Source organism: Selaginella moellendorffii, unplaced genomic scaffold (genome assembly GCF_000143415.4).
Source record: "Selaginella moellendorffii unplaced genomic scaffold, v1.0 SELMOscaffold_10, whole genome shotgun sequence".
In the NCBI taxonomy this organism is placed as follows: Eukaryota; Viridiplantae; Streptophyta; class Lycopodiopsida; order Selaginellales; family Selaginellaceae; genus Selaginella; species Selaginella moellendorffii.
The window spans coordinates 805,220-821,696 of NW_003314271.1; positions in this window are offsets into that span (position 1 = coordinate 805,220).

Consider the following 16,477-nt stretch of genomic DNA (forward strand, 5'->3'; position numbering starts at 1 on the left):
GTTGGATGACTGAAGTGGAGTCAAGAAATGGTCCTAAGGGATTGGTAGAAACATTTGGACTAAGGTGTGTTGTGCCTCACGAAGGATGGAGAGGATCATAAAATCCAAGCATGAGAATAGTGGGTATCTCATTAATGGTAGAATGTGCCATATTAAAGTCATGAGAAAGGTGTTCCCAAAAGATGGCAACTTTGGCACAAAGCTGTGTGTGAATACTATAGTGCAATGCTAACGAATAGTTGGTATTAGAAACAATTGTATTGGTCTTGGCAAATATCTAAAACACAAGTAGGAAGTGTTATAAATGTAGGTGTAAGGAACCAACTCGCCGAGGTGTCGTAGGCTAAAGGAACCCCAAAAGCATGACCAAAATGACAAAGAGTTCATCGGATGGGACCAAGTCGAAGATCAAGTCCAAGACCGACTCTAGGATCGAGTTCGAGATAGAGTCCGGAATCGAGTCCGAGACCGACTCGGGGACCGAGTTCGAGTCCGAGTTCGAGACTGAGTTCGAGACGGAGTCCGAGATCCGAAATCGGGTCTGAGACCGAGTCCGAGGTCGAGTCCGAGGTCGGGTTCGAGATCGGGTCCGAGATCGAGTCCGAGACCGAATCCGAAGTCAGATCCGAAATCGGGTCCGTGATCGAGCCAAAGACTAAGTCCAAATACTAATACGGGTCAAGGGGTGAAAGCCCAAAGCGTGCGTCTCCCAGGGGGGGGGGGGGCTGCAGGGGGTTCCAAAAGTATAGTAGGGATAGTGAGGTCCAGAAACCAATCTTGAAGGAACTCTCTAGTGGTGCTTCCAAACTGACTTGAGGTTGAGACTGGGGCTGAGGGGCCTTGGGTGGGAGTGAGCATGGGCTTGAGTGGTGCCGGAGGGGCCACCCAGGGAAGTGCTCAAGAGCAGCTCCCACTCCCAAAAGGGAAACCGATTGCAGTGCTCCCGGCTCATGTGGAGTGGTGCCCCACTTGAGTACCTTGTGGCTCATTGGTCCTCGCCCTTCCTAGGGGCTTGGGCCTTCCCTTCGGGATGGAAGTGGGGGGGTAGAGGTACCCATACCGGGCCGTTAGGCCACGGTGTTTCGCCCCGACGTCCCGAAGCAAGTGCTGCACCCAAGACTTGGGATTTAGAGGGTCCCATGATCAAGTCTTGTGGTACCAAGGGGTGTTAGAAATCTGGAGGCTTGGTGTGCTTGGTTGCTTATGCCTGCGGGGAGTGTAGCCGAACCTTAAGTCCAGTCTAACCTGGGGAGGGGGATTGGGAGAGATTTGGGAATCCGTAGATGGATGGCTAACACTCCGTTGCTCGTGCAGTGAGTAGCTGAAACCAAGTAGGACCAAGTAGGAGCTGGTACCATAAGCGGGAACCTTGGCGAGGGAACTTAGCACAAGCCAAGGTAGAGTTGGTCGGAGACGAGGTAAGCTGGCAAATTGGAAAGGAAAAATTTGTGGCTTACAATTTGGTATCGGAGCCTCTTCCTCAGTTCTAGTGAAGGATAGAGGCGGATTGCTGGGAGATGGCAAGGGCAAAACATAAGCGAACCCAGGCAGAGATGGAACCTCCTCCAGAGCTGGAGCCTCCGGTCGAACAGGAGGCTATGGATGAGGAATCCTTGCATGAGGAGGACTCCAGTGAGGCAACTTCCAAACAGGAGTCTAGTGGTGAGGTTCGGTTGTCCAAGGCTCGATTGGACGTTCTAGAAGGACAATTGACACAGACCAATGCCCTGCTGAAGACTCTCGTACGCAAGCTAAAGTGTGATGAGAAGCGGAAGAAAAAGCGGAAGACTGCGAATGCTGGCAGCGCAGAAGGTGTGGACCCTTCGGCAGGGACTAAGGTAAAACCAGACAAGGTCGAACAGACTGAAGTGGAATCAGTCCCTCAGGTAGTTCCCAAGTACAAACCAAAGCCCCCACCGGTCTTCAAGGGAGTGAACGACTATAAGGTGGTGGAGGATTGGTTTTATGATATGGAGGACTACTTCCGAGCGTTGTGATTACCGAGCTCGGAGAAGGTCCTATATGCAAAACCATACTTGGCAGATAATGCCAAGTCTTGGTGGAGAACGATAGAGGCCAACGTAAGACCGGTGGCCACTTGGGAAATGATGAAAGCGAGGATCCGCGCAACTTACGTTCCTCCGAATGCTACTCTGCATCTAAGGGACGAGCTGAGTAGGCTGAAGCAGATCAGAACCATTCAAGAGTATGTGAATGGGTTTATAGCAAAGAGGATACTTGTCACGGACATGGGGGATATGGTTCCATGCCTTCATATCAGGTTTGCAAACTTGGGCTTGCGGTGAAGTGATGCGGTGGAACCCGACTAACTACAAGGAAGCGTTGGATGCGGCCATCAAGGTGCATTTCAACGATAACCTGCGAAAGGGGAACACGACGGGGTTAGGATCCACGTTTAGCAAAGGGGCCAAACCAAGGGGAACGTTTAGCATAGGGAAATTCAAGAAGAGTTTCTCTAAGAATGAGTCCTTGAGGTTCCGGAAAAAGCTCTATTTCATTAAAGTGGGAATTGTCATTATCCCACTTGTAAAATAAGGTTTTCAAACCTTTATATAGTATATAAATATAACAAAATTCAACTGCATTGAGGCACATGCCATTTTATTTTAAGCAAGGAAATGTCTACTCAATTACTTCTCCTCCCCCTGCCACTGCTTCACCTCTCTCTTTTCCTTGTCATCGTTGTCTAATTTCTTTCCATCCTTTTAATATTGGCTCAATTGCTCCGAGTCTAGGTGGAGCCCAAGTCCCCATTCAATCTTTACTTTCCCCTTATTAATAAAACAACTTCGTAGACTTCCAATAACATGTTGTAACACTTCTAGTATAATGCAAATCCTCTCAAAGAATTGTCTTTTAATATTAATACAATGGCATGGAACCCCATGCCATAATAAGTTACATTTTTAAATAAATACATGCCATCTCAGACTGTTATTTTTTGCCTCCAACGCCTATACAATAATCTTGGAATTTCATCACTCTCCACACTATCAGGATTTAAACCCAATAGTAATGCCATCTCTTCTCTAATATGTCCACGCTCATGTTCAGTGGTCGAAGAACCCATCCGGTTGAGCAGATTATGGAGATGCGGATAGTGCTTGGCTAGACAATATACATGCCATAAATGATGACTGGTGTCTGTCCGATCAAATGGCTTCTGATATACTGTTCCATCTGCCATTTGGTTGATTTCTGCAGCCACCTCCTGGACTGGCCAGTTCTCTATCACCATCGCTCCAAGCCGTTTTGCAAGGTCCCCCAGAACATATGGTTTCTTCTCCCTAGTTTCCATACTGCAAGAGATGGGGTGCACTGCATATGTGTGCGTGTTCGCTGCAGTTTTAATCGGCAAGTCATCGATGATGAGGATTTCACTTGACCTAGCAGTCCGGTTCATCACTACAGCCTCTGGCTTGACGAAGATGGGCTTGCTACCCCTCACATGGACCATAGTCAAGCAATCCTCCTACGTTAGAAGAAAGTCAAATGGTAATATTACTCGCGTCTGATCGTGCATCATCTGTAGCAACATTAATGTATTGTGGCGCATCATGGATGTCCAAACTCCCAATTGCAAATTGAACCCGGCCCTCTGTTTTAAGTGTCGCATGGTCATTATTAGATCCTGCAGATTCTCCCGTGTGATTAATGTGAATCTGTCTCTTTTGACCAACTTGCGACCGCAGGCTTTGGAGGGTGCAGTGACATTCGAGGACGAGCCACGCTCATGGGAGAAAAGGACATGGTTCAGATCAAAAACGATACAGTACCTTCGCCGTGACTCTGAAATGAAATGCGTCAGCATAAAAAATGGTACAAGTCAATTTTACCATCTACAATATTAGCGAATGGTGCTCCCGATGGTTGTTGAGAGGGTTTTGGTCGAGGAAACGTGAAGGGCGAAAATACTCTCCTCTGCAATGTGGGGTCAATCGCATCCGATGGCGTGTGGGCACATGCCATTTCAGCTGTAGACTCTGGTACAACTGGCTCAATAGTGGCATGGGGTGGTTCCAATGGCGTGTGATCACACGCCATTTCAGCTGGTGCCTCCATTGGCAAAGTGGATATGACCAAACAGGCAGCAGGGGCGGTGTAGGGAGGTTCCAACGGCACGTAGTCAGACGATTGGGCACATGTTGAGTCCGTTGGAAATGAGGATACGACCGGCTCGGCGGCTGGGGCGGCCTCATGCGGGTCCAATGGCGCTTGGTCACCGTTAGTTGGATACGTGGACAAGATTGACTCAGTGGTATGGGCAGCATCAAGTGGAGCGTGGTCAGCTTGCTTGGCGTTGATATGGATAGTAGCCTCCACCAGCTCTGATGACTCTTGCAGGCAAGTAGAGTCCACTAGCGGATCCATATGCATGTCCAAATATCTCCCTTCGATTGAGATGGTATCCTCCCTACTGGCTACTAAAAACAAACTCATTAGCACATTGAATCGACTATACTGTATTTACCATCAACTGCTATTGAGGAACTAGGACCGATATCACTTGGGCGCACTGCTGATTCTGAAGGATTGGACATACGTTTCGACCCTTGCTTGGCACTATCCTTCCTCGACACTAAAGGCTAGAGTTTGTATCTTAATTCAACTGAATAATCTCTACTTACCATTTGCTCTGCGACCTACATGGACAATGTTAGAAATGGTAAAAGGTTAGGAATGGATGTACTATTATTTACCTGATGGTTTGTCTTGTATGACCTTCCTCCGCTGCTCTTTGGCCACCTCAAGCTGGCCATCGTCGTCGTCGTTATTATGATCGTCACCATTGTGAGGACCATCCAAGTCCTCTTCATCCTCCTCTTCTTCGTCCTCCTCTTCTTTGTCCTCCTCTTCGTCCTTCTGCTCTTCCTGCTCATTATCTTTCTCTGGCTCCTCATCCCCTTCCTGCATTTCTTCCATAGGCTGCTCAGGCTGGATGGCTTGTTCTTCCAGGACCATCTTGGGAAAATCATCTAGCCGAGTCTCCATCTCAAAATACAAGACATCCATAGCCTGTTTTAGTGCGTGACTGTAAACGACTAAATTTTCCATTCTACTTTAGTCACTTAACCACACCTCCGACCACTTGGAGGAGTCTCATTCGCAACCTCCATCAATCCAATTCAGGACTTGGGACTTGCTAGCCCCAAGAATGGCATCCATGCCACTCCACACTTGCACCTGGTCCAAGTGCTCCACGTGTCTGGTCCTGAGACCGACACCCAAAGGTACCACTGACATCTCGGCCCGTTACGCTAATGCCATGCCCATTCACCTTGCTGCACTAGTGGTTCAACACCACTTGCATCACCACCTCGTCTCTCCAAGACTGAGCCATGTGTCCACAAGGGGTCATCCTAGATCCACTCCTTAGCATCCTTAGGATGCCCACAGACCTGGGGAATTGCCTTCCCCAAAGTCCCTTTGTCAGTTCCTACCAAGTCCCTTTCTGCCCCTGGCCGTGTTTGCCAACACTGCCACTGGATCGAGGCCCACCGGCCTGACCCCTAAGTCCCACGGTCCTCTAGGACTTCCTCACCACATGACTGTGTCCTTGGTCACTACCCCAGAGGACTGCTCCTCTTCCTTTCCACAGTCTGGGCCTTTGGGACAACATTTCGAAACACCGTGGCCTTACGCGAGCCACCTGGGTACTCTCCCCACCTATCGCCTTTATGTGCTCTAGCCATGGGCTTAGAGCGAGGTTCCATTGAGCCACGCCTGGTATCCAAGTAGGTAGTGCCACCCACACTTGGACTGGGAGCATCGGCCAGTCGATCTCCCGGGGGAACTAGAGCCGGCTCTTGAACACTTCACCAAGCTACCCCGCTTGTCAGTCCATGTTCACTCTAGTCTTGGACTTCCCAGTGGGCAGCTCATCACCCAACACTGGGTCCGGCCTTCCTGGGCCAAACTGGCCTTTCCTGGCCAAACTGTCTCCACTGCAGTCCTCCCCCTACTATACTTTTGGAGCTCACCAAACCCCCCAGGGTCTGGGAGACGAACGCTTTGGGCTTTCACCCTCTCAGGCTCCGGACTCGGACTCGGACTCAGACTCGGACTCGGACTCGGACTCGGATTCGGATTCGGACTCGGACTCGGGCTCGGGCTCGGTCTTGGCCTCGGCCTCGGTCTCGGTCTCGGTCCTGATCTCGGTCTCGGTCTCGGTCTCGGTCCCGGTCTCGGTTCCGGTCTCGGTCTCGACTTCGGACTCCATCTCGGACTCCATCTCGGACTCCATCTCGGACTCCATCTCGGGTCCATCTCGGGTCCATCTCGGACTCCATCTCGGACTCCATCTCGGGTCCATCTCGGACTCCATCTCGGACTCCATTTCGGGTCCATCTCGGGTCCACCTCGGACTCCATCTCGAACTCCATCTCGGACTCCATCTCGGGTCCATCTCGGACTCCATCTCGAACTCCATTTCGGGTCCATCTCGGACACTCCCACGTGTCATGTGTTGGTCCTTTTGGGTCCCTTTTTGGAGCCTTGCCTTTTGCTCGCTTCGTGCTCGTTCCTCGAGCACTTCGTTGGGAGTTCCACTCCCGCTCTTGACTTTTCAAGTTGGAGCTTTTGGTCCAAACGTGTTACGCTCGTTTGGCTCTCGCTTCGGCCACTACCATGTGGCGCCCTTCCGGCTCCACTTTGGGGCCTAGGGATTTTGTGTCTCACAACTCCACCACCCATAGACGAAGTTCGATGTCCTCATCGAACGGTAAACCCTTTCATAAAGTAACACCCACATGTGTTACCATTTCCATCTTTGGCACCTAGCCAATCTTTGTCTATGGTTTGACATCAAAGGCTCACCATGCCTTGTCCATCCTTTAAGGAGTGTAGTCTCTCCAATTTAGAGACTGATTGGACCACATGTAATGGTTCATCTTTTTATTGGTTTAGTTCTCGCTAAACCTCTTAGAAACCCTTCTCTAAGTCAATCCCACTACTCCTTCTCGAGTAGTCTCAATTTCCATCGATATAACCTTTGCACTTTGGAACTTTAAATTTTGACTTCTTGGAGTCAATTTCCTAGGTGTCTCCGACACCTTGCCTTGCGCCTTTTGTGCAACTCCACTTCCCATCCTAGGAAGTTCTCTACTCGAGGGCACCCTCATCCTCTCTTCTATTTCGTGCCAAAGTTCCAGTTATCATACTTTGTGCTAGGGCTGTTCATGGCCTTATCATTTGGCTACCTTACCGCTCCCTCCCTTGGAGCTTCCACTTTTGCCAAATCGGAGCATTTCGGAATCCCTCCTTGGAAACACACTTCCTTTCCCGCAACTCGTTAGCGTCCAACACATTAGTGTTCCTCGCCTAACTTTGTCACTTGGATTCCTTCCAATGGATTCCACGGCCCTATCTTGGCCACTCATCTTTTGCTCCTATCCGTTGATTGTTGCACCAAGCAACATCGAATCTCTACCTCCCTCCTTGAGGTATTGTTTCTGTTCCATAGCAAAGACTCTTCTTTGCCAAGTCCGGAGGATGTTCACCCCTAGTACGTCTCTTTAGCATCTTCTGCTATGGGCTCTATCCACGGCCCAACTTCGTGACCCTCCCATGGGTCTTTTATAGAGACTACTTTCCTTGGACTCACTATGTCATCGCACGGGCATAGTTTAATTCCCTTAGGTGCTCTTCCCACTTGGTTATCACGACCAAGCCACACCACCTTAAACAGTTCAATTTCAACATTTTGAACCAGGAACTTCATTCCTTAGCCAACCAAGGACCATGTCCTTATCTGGCCATAAGATCACCTAGTGATCTCACCTTGGCACCTTAACAGAGTTGCCAAGAGGTACTTGGTCTTCTAGACCTCCAAGTTGTTGACTATAACCCCGGGGGCATCCCCCACACTTGGCGGTGCACCCAAGCCAGCCCTTACGGCCAAGGGTTCCTAGCAACTGAGATTAGGTGTCCCCATCTCACTCACCACGACCTTGGTGCCACTTGCACCAAAGCGTTCAAGTTAGATATGCTGAGCTTTCACACTAAGCAATCTAACCGTGCATCACTACTCCGAGGCATCCCTCGCTTGGCGGTGTGCCCAAACCAGTCTCCCCACTGAGAGTCCATGACCACCGAAATATGAGTGTCCTCATATTCCAAACCATCACCACGCCCTAGTGATTTGGGACTCGAACCCAAGCACTAGAGGGTCGGGACTCGAACCCAACCTCCGTATATGCATCTACGGACGGCATCACACTAGATGCCTGGCGTGACTCCCCACGCCGGTGCACCAACTTATTTTTAAAGCGCGCTACAGATCACAGTTTAGGAACCTAGTTCCTCCACACTGCCAAGTCCTCTCACTTGACATGTCTGTGATCATGCATGGACTCCTCCATGCTCAGCCCCATGGCCCACCCCTTTTGAAGTTATCACCTTCAACTAGGGTCTTTGTTCCCCCCGACGTGCCAATCTCACTTGGCAAGTCCTCCGACCATTGTAACATGGTTCCTGCATAAGCGTGAAAGTCCTTGACCATCGACTTTCGTTCAAAGCCTTCTCTTTGAACACTCGGGAATTACTTCCTTAACCTTGATAACCTTGCCTCATGGCAAGCTTCAAGACCACGCTTCTGCTGCGCCACTCTGATTTCGCGCGTTCCATGAACCATTTACGCTTGGCCTTTCTAGGTACTACGCTACCTAGAATCGTCTTTGGGAACCTTGAAGGAACTCTGTCCCTCAGCTTGCTAAGGCCTCCCCTTTCGCAAGCTTTATAGTTGCCATATAGTCTAACATGGACAATTCCATATTTTAGACTCTCCATGGCATCACGGTTGCTAGCAACAACATCCTTGAGCACCCTCTTGATTCTCCACTCCCAACTTTCATAACCACTATTGGATATGCCCTTGGATTTCTATGGTTCAGTTCCATCCCAATACCACTTACCTTTGGCTTCACACCTTTCCTTCGGTCATTCTCCTCGAGACCAGGAGGATAGCTTTGCACTTTCTATCATGCCTTAGCAAGTATTCTTAGGGATGAACCTACCCAATAGCCCAGGGAGTGGTTCCTCAATCTGGGTATGCTCAGCTTATAATCCCACACACTGGGATTACATTGTTGCTTATGGGCCTTTACATGCCCATCACTAGCCTTGCCAAAATTCCATTTTTGGCTTTGTCCAACTTGGGTAGACAGTCCTCTCCTGTCTCCGCAACCTTGGACATTTGGATAGCACCTTCTATCCATCATTCGCTAGGGACTTAGTCCCTTGGGCTTTATCCATTGCCCTCGCGATCTCAAACACCACCTTCTGGTGTTCTAGAGTGTTCGGGTGCCCCAATGATGGCTTCTTTGACAATGAGTATTTCCTTTTATGACATTGACTTACTATATCGCAACACAAGCAACTTATCCCCCGTAAGGGTATATCCGACTTCCCTATACTAGAAGTCTTGGGTAGCTACCTTCTACCCGTTTAACCAGTTATTTTGCACTGCTTGCTTAGTTGCCTCATAGTTGTCAAGTCCTACAACTCATTGCTTGGTGCTTTCACACCTCCATCATTATCTGGGTCACCACACTCCAACTACATGCTCTGCAGCTTAGGCTATGCCATTCCCATTTCCATTGGGATTCCTTTGGCAAGGGGTTCTCATGAACCCACCAACATAGCCTCAAGGTATCACACCTTGGCACATTTGGTGTCTCCACACCATCGGCTCCACGAGCCTACCTCTATAACACTTTCCCTTCGTGTCTAAGTCTTTGGCAAGACCAACACCGCCCTTTCTCATGCCAACCATCCGTTAGCACTGCACCATAGAGGTCACACACAACTTTGTGTCAAAGTTGTTTTCTTCTGGGAACACCTTTCCCATAACTTTAGCATGGCACATTTTGCCATCGATGCGATACCCTCTGTTCTTATCCTTGGATCCTATGATCCCCCCCATCCTTTGTGGGGTACAACACACCTCAGTCCAAATGCTTCCATCAGTCCTTTTAAGACCATCCCTTGACTCTACTTGAGTCATCCAGTAGTTTTGGACTTGGTTAATCCACAGACCCGTAAGGTCTTACTTGTGAGGCACTAGCTCACTGGAATACACTTCTTGCATTCCTGTCCTACTCAAAAGGACTATTTTCACAAGTGTTACTCCGACACTTGATTTTGTTCTCTGGGGGCAACTTTTGCCCCTTAGGACTACTTGTCCATGCGATGAGAATACCACTCATCTCTAAGTACACCCCCCAACTCCTTGGGTTGTTCCAGCATTTATTAAAGGTAGCCCCGGCTACCATTTCAAGGACTTGAGTCCTCTTCCGTATTTGACCTCCCACGGTCATTACCTCTGGTCTCACATTCATGAGCACCAACCTCAACTATATGAGGATAATCTTGTGACTCCTTTATTGTTTTGGAGTCTCTATCTTTCCCGTGATCCCAACTTTAGTTGTTTACCACAACAACCTTAGCCAATTTGCTGAGACAAATGCTCATCCGGATCACATCCTCAATTCAATGAGGAAAACCTTGCACTGTTCCCAAGATCCCAAAGTCGTTCCATTATTGGCCATTTTCTATCCACCACCTCGTCTACAAGTTCACACATGAACTGTAATGGAGAGCCATGTCTTCCAGACTTGCTACTCCTCAAGGATAGGCCCACTCCTTGGACCTTCCGATGCCAACACTAGTGGTGATATACTTGAGCACCAATAAAAGTCGGACTAAGGAACAGCTCCGATACCAAATTGTAAACGACTAAATTTTCCATTCTACTTTAGTCACTTAACCACACCTCCGACCACTTGGAGGAGTCTCATTCGCAACCTCCATCAATCCAATTCAGGACTTGGGACTTGCTAGCCCCAAGAATGGCATCCATGCCACTCCACACTTGCACCTGGTCCAAGTGCTCCACGTGTCTGGTCCTGAGACCGACACCCAAAGGTACCACTGACATCTCGGCCCGTTACGCTAATGCCATGCCCATTCACCTTGCTGCACTAGTGGTTCAACACCACTTGCATCACCACCTCGTCTCTCCAAGACTGAGCCATGTGTCCACAAGGGGTCATCCTAGATCCACTCCTTAGCATCCTTAGGATGCCCACAGACCTGGGGAATTGCCTTCCCCAAAGTCCCTTTGTCAGTTCCTACCAAGTCCCTTTCTGCCCCTGGCCGTGTTTGCCAACACTGCCACTGGATCGAGGCCCACCGGCCTGACCCCTAAGTCCCACGGTCCTCTAGGACTTCCTCACCACATGACTGTGTCCTTGGTCACTACCCCAGAGGACTGCTCCTCTTCCTTTCCACAGTCTGGGCCTTTGGGACAACATTTCGAAACACCGTGGCCTTACGCGAGCCACCTGGGTACTCTCCCCACCTATCGCCTTTATGTGCTCTAGCCATGGGCTTAGAGCGAGGTTCCATTGAGCCACGCCTGGTATCCAAGTAGGTAGTGCCACCCACACTTGGACTGGGAGCATCGGCCAGTCGATCTCCCGGGGGAACTAGAGCCGGCTCTTGAACACTTCACCAAGCTACCCCGCTTGTCAGTCCATGTTCACTCTAGTCTTGGACTTCCCAGTGGGCAGCTCATCACCCAACACTGGGTCCGGCCTTCCTGGGCCAAACTGGCCTTTCCTGGCCAAACTGTCTCCACTGCAGTCCTCCCCCTACTATACTTTTGGAGCTCACCAAACCCCCCAGGGTCTGGGAGACGAACGCTTTGGGCTTTCACCCTCTCAGGCTCCGGACTCGGACTCGGACTCAGACTCGGACTCGGACTCGGACTCGGATTCGGATTCGGACTCGGACTCGGGCTCGGGCTCGGTCTTGGCCTCGGCCTCGGTCTCGGTCTCGGTCCTGATCTCGGTCTCGGTCTCGGTCTCGGTCCCGGTCTCGGTTCCGGTCTCGGTCTCGACTTCGGACTCCATCTCGGACTCCATCTCGGACTCCATCTCGGACTCCATCTCGGGTCCATCTCGGGTCCATCTCGGACTCCATCTCGGACTCCATCTCGGGTCCATCTCGGACTCCATCTCGGACTCCATTTCGGGTCCATCTCGGGTCCACCTCGGACTCCATCTCGAACTCCATCTCGGACTCCATCTCGGGTCCATCTCGGACTCCATCTCGAACTCCATTTCGGGTCCATCTCGGGTCCACCTCGGACTCCATCTCGGACTCCATCTCGGACTCCATCTCGGGTCCATCTCGGACTCCACTTTGGACTCCAACTCGGGTCCATCTCGGGTCCACCTCGGACTTCATCTCGGACTCCATCTCGGACTCCATCTCGGGTCCATCTTGGACTCCATCTCGGACTCCATCTCGAGTCCATCTCGGACACTCCCACGTGTCATGTGTTGGTCCTTTTGGGTCCCTTTTTGGAGCCTTGCCTTTTGCTCGCTTCGTGCTCGTTCCTCGAGCACTTCGTTGGGAGTTCCACTCCCGCTCTTGACTTTTCAAGTTGGAGCTTTTGGTCCAAACGTGTTACGCTCGTTTGGCTCTCGCTTCGGCCACTACCATGTGGCGCCCTTCCGGCTCCACTTTGGGGCCTAGGGATTTTGTGTCTCACAGTGACCTAGGACCGTATCCTCACCCGACTGTCTTAACATGCGTTCTTGCACCCTTCGAAGACGACGAGATGAGAAAAACGTGGCCCTGACTTGAAAAGCATCCCTCATCCATTGTACCTCTCCATTGAGATTGGGGAAGGGGAGTCCGCCATAGGAATCTGAGTCAGGAGGTGGTGACTGGCTGCTTTCACTCAACCCTTGATCTGCAATGAATGGCATGAGCACACACGCCATAACCGTGAGGCATTACCTATCATCTTTTCGTTGCCCTTCTTCCTTTTCGAATCAAACGCCTCTGATCCCGATGACTGTCCAACGTGCTTTCGTTTTTTATGACCACTGTCAGTTTGAGCTTGGCTGGTGCTTGCCTGTTTTGCCTTTGAAGAAGTGTCTCCTGCAAGGAATGGCATGAGACCACATGCTATTGCAAATATAATTTGTACCTCCTTTTTTCCTATTGCTTGTCTGTTTGTCCTTCTTTGACGCGCCACCAGTGCGCTTTTCAGTCCTCGTGTCCGAATATTCACAACGATCTATAATCAAAATGGCGTGAGGCCTCACGTGACCTTACCTTGTGCAGGTTGTGAGCTCGGCCCAACATGGGTATCTTCAACAGTAGCTGTTAACGCCGTTTCAGCATCTGGGGGTGGCCACGCTCCTGCATACAGAGCTTGTGAGATAACATTTAAACTTAAAGTGCGTACTCACCAGGTTCGCAGAGAAGATACTGTTTTTCTTTGGCAACTGTAATTATATGCTCCATTGAAGTCACCTCTTCAATGGAGTTTGTCACCGCAACACACGGGACACCCTTGAGTAGTGCGGCTCGAAAGAATAGTCCGCCACAGTTGTACTCGACAACGCATTTGCCCTTGGAGTCGGAAGCAGGTGACCCACCCGCTATTGCGTTGAAGACCCAGCTGAGCATTTCCCATGCTGCACCTAGAGCTTTCTTTGGATTCAAAAGCTCCATAGCCGTCTTCAGTTCCTCAGGCATAGCTAAATTGACCTCCCTCAGATCAATTCGATCGGCCTTGTTAAACGAAGCTGGGAAGTCACTCCAGTCACACTCTGCTGCAGGACCAATAACAAGGGCGAGTGTGAAGATGCGGACATTCGTTGGTATCTTCTTCTTAGCCATTATCCCATGGATCTCCCGCATCTCCTTGCCTTTCAACCGAGCTTTCACCTCGTTCAAGGCCTTCCAGAACTTGTGATAGGATTCGGAGTTGTAGATCATATAGTGGACTGAAGATTCCACCTCTGCAAGTCCCACCATTAAGTCAATGATGGAGCTGACTTTGTCTGCATGAGTGATCTCCTCGTTTGTGAAGTCCATCACACAAAAGATGTTCTTGACCTGCTCATCTCCGCGGGAAACGATGCTCCTCCATCTTTGATCCTCATCCGAATTCACGTATACCCGGTAAGGTTCTCGATAGGCCTCTGCTGCGGGGTCGAGCTGTTTCTGAAGCCGGCAGTCGACATCCCTCTTAATGAAATTTGGATACTGATCCAACTTCTCAGCTTTACTTTTCGTGGCATCCCGCAGCAGATCGATGAACTTGGGGGCCCCCTTCACGTACTCGTCGATGTCTTCATTTGACAAATCCAGCGCTTCCATCATCTCTTGCGTGGTGTCGATGCTCACCCTCTCCACGGCCACTTGCTCGAAGATCCAATCCTTCAATAGCACACGAGCTCTCAGAGTCGTGCACAAGTCCTCGTATGTCACAATATGGCCGGGAGTCATTTTGGTCTTGTTGAAGACTACCTCACCACGTAGAAGAGCATTAGCCACTGTCAGAAGGTCGTCGTCGTCTAGAGACTGCGAGAAACGCAAGGCATTGAGCTTCAAATCATTGGGCTTCCGGCCGTCCTCCACACCCATTGAGTTTAGCAACTCCCCGTCATGGTACCTCCTCAGCACATCTACCCATTTGTCAAAAACAACTTTTGTCGCAAGTAGAATGTTATGGATTCTGAGTGTGTCATTGACCCCCAGTGTTTTCGAGAGAAGACTCGAGAATTCCTGCAATGGAAATGGCGTGAGACCACATGCTATGCCACATGCAACGAGGCTTACCTGCCAGGCGCTAGTTGCTAGTGCATGTCCTTGTCCTGGTTTTTGTGGCTTCTTCAGTTGAACCTAGAGCTTCCATGTTCATGCCAATGTCTCGTGCAGACCCGATTTGTAGCACGTTTCTTGCTTGACATTCTGCGCGTGGGAGATGTATATGATAGATCGGAGGGGCGAGTTGCCTTTTATCAGGCGGACAACTCTTGTCTTGAAGACTTTCTTCACCTCCACGCCCACCATAATATCCACAACTATCTCTTGCATCGCCAAGCTAGAATGCTGCCCGGAGACGGCATAGAACCGGATGTTCTGATCGTCCAACACCTTCCTATTGATCAAGTCTGGAAACCTCGTCTTGCCCTTTATTGTTCGGTAGTAGGGGATCACGTCTGCGATGTCGGGTGTTACTGGACTTGCCAGCATCTTCTACTTCAGTTTCTCCACCCACTCATCAGATACTAGCCTGTGGTTGTATTTGCTTTGGATGTCGATACGGCTCACGTCGATTGTATATACTTTGTTGGAATAGTAACAAGTACTATTATCTGTGACAATTTTTGCTGCCTCTTCTTGCTCTTTCTACTCTTTGCGGCTCTTCTTTTTGGTGGGCGTAGTGTTCGAACCCGAGACAATGGCATCACCGAGTAGCTTCTTTTTTGGAGCAGGAGAGTCGGACGTCGGCTTGAGCTTGACCACCCTTTTCTGCTTCGGGGTAGTTTCCAGATCGACCCCCTTCCCCTTCGCTTCGCGAACTAGAGGCACTCTCAACGGCTCAATGTTGGAATATAGTTTTTGAACATCGCCATAGGTGAGGTCCGTGGATTCCATGTGATCTTCATAGACCCGCAGCATCTTTGAAATTGTGGGCCTTCTGGACAACCTCTCCCTAGCTCCCTCTAGGAATTCCTCATAGCCGCTGCCCCCCTCCGGGAAGCCGCTAGGATGTGCAAGGTGGATCTTGAAGGCGGACGCTGTCTCTACCACAAGTGCCAATCCATATTCTTGCATGGAACTGCATGGAGTGTCTGTCACTTGGATGAGGATCCCCATGCATTCTTTTCTCCCACCATCTGTGTTGTACAGCCTCAGATCCTCGCCTTCCATCCCGAAAGTCTAACTGGTGAGCTCCTCCCCCTTCTCTGCATCCACATTGACAGTGGCTGGAAGAAGAACACAATTCCTCGCCTGTTCAGAAATGCACAACAATTAGAGCTGACAGATGAAAAGCTAGCAGCTGGAAATAACGTGAGGCCACACGCCATTCACCACTGCATCAGATGTCTTGAGGCTGCATCCTAAGATGGCGTGAGGCTACACGCCATCTGTAACCAAACTGCACTCGAGAGCCCAATCGGTGCATGCTAATGTTGCTACTGAATGGCATGTGGCCTCATGCCATTTTCTACTTGGCCTAAAAGACTTACCATTTGAAGCCGAATGGAGGCGTGACAATCGAGGCCGGACTCGCTGGCGAATGTGCACTATGTGTGCACCGGATCTTAGCAGGAAGGCTACTCTGCCACTTACAATTGGAGAGTGGCGCTGAAATCTCCCGGGACGCCAAATGGGCTGCGTGTGGGTGGCGGAGTGGGCGGCAGAGTTGGCGGCGAAGTTACAAACTGGGTGTGTCTTGAAGTGGACGCCGATGCACACGAGTGCGATGCGAGCGCGAGTGTGATGCAAGTGCGAGTGGACGCAGATGCACACGAGAAACTTGTAGAGAAGGTAGATGAGCGCGAATGTGAGCGTGATCGCGAGTGAGAGCGCGATGCGAGCGCGAGTACGAAGCAAAATGCAAAACCTAACCTCACACACGCGA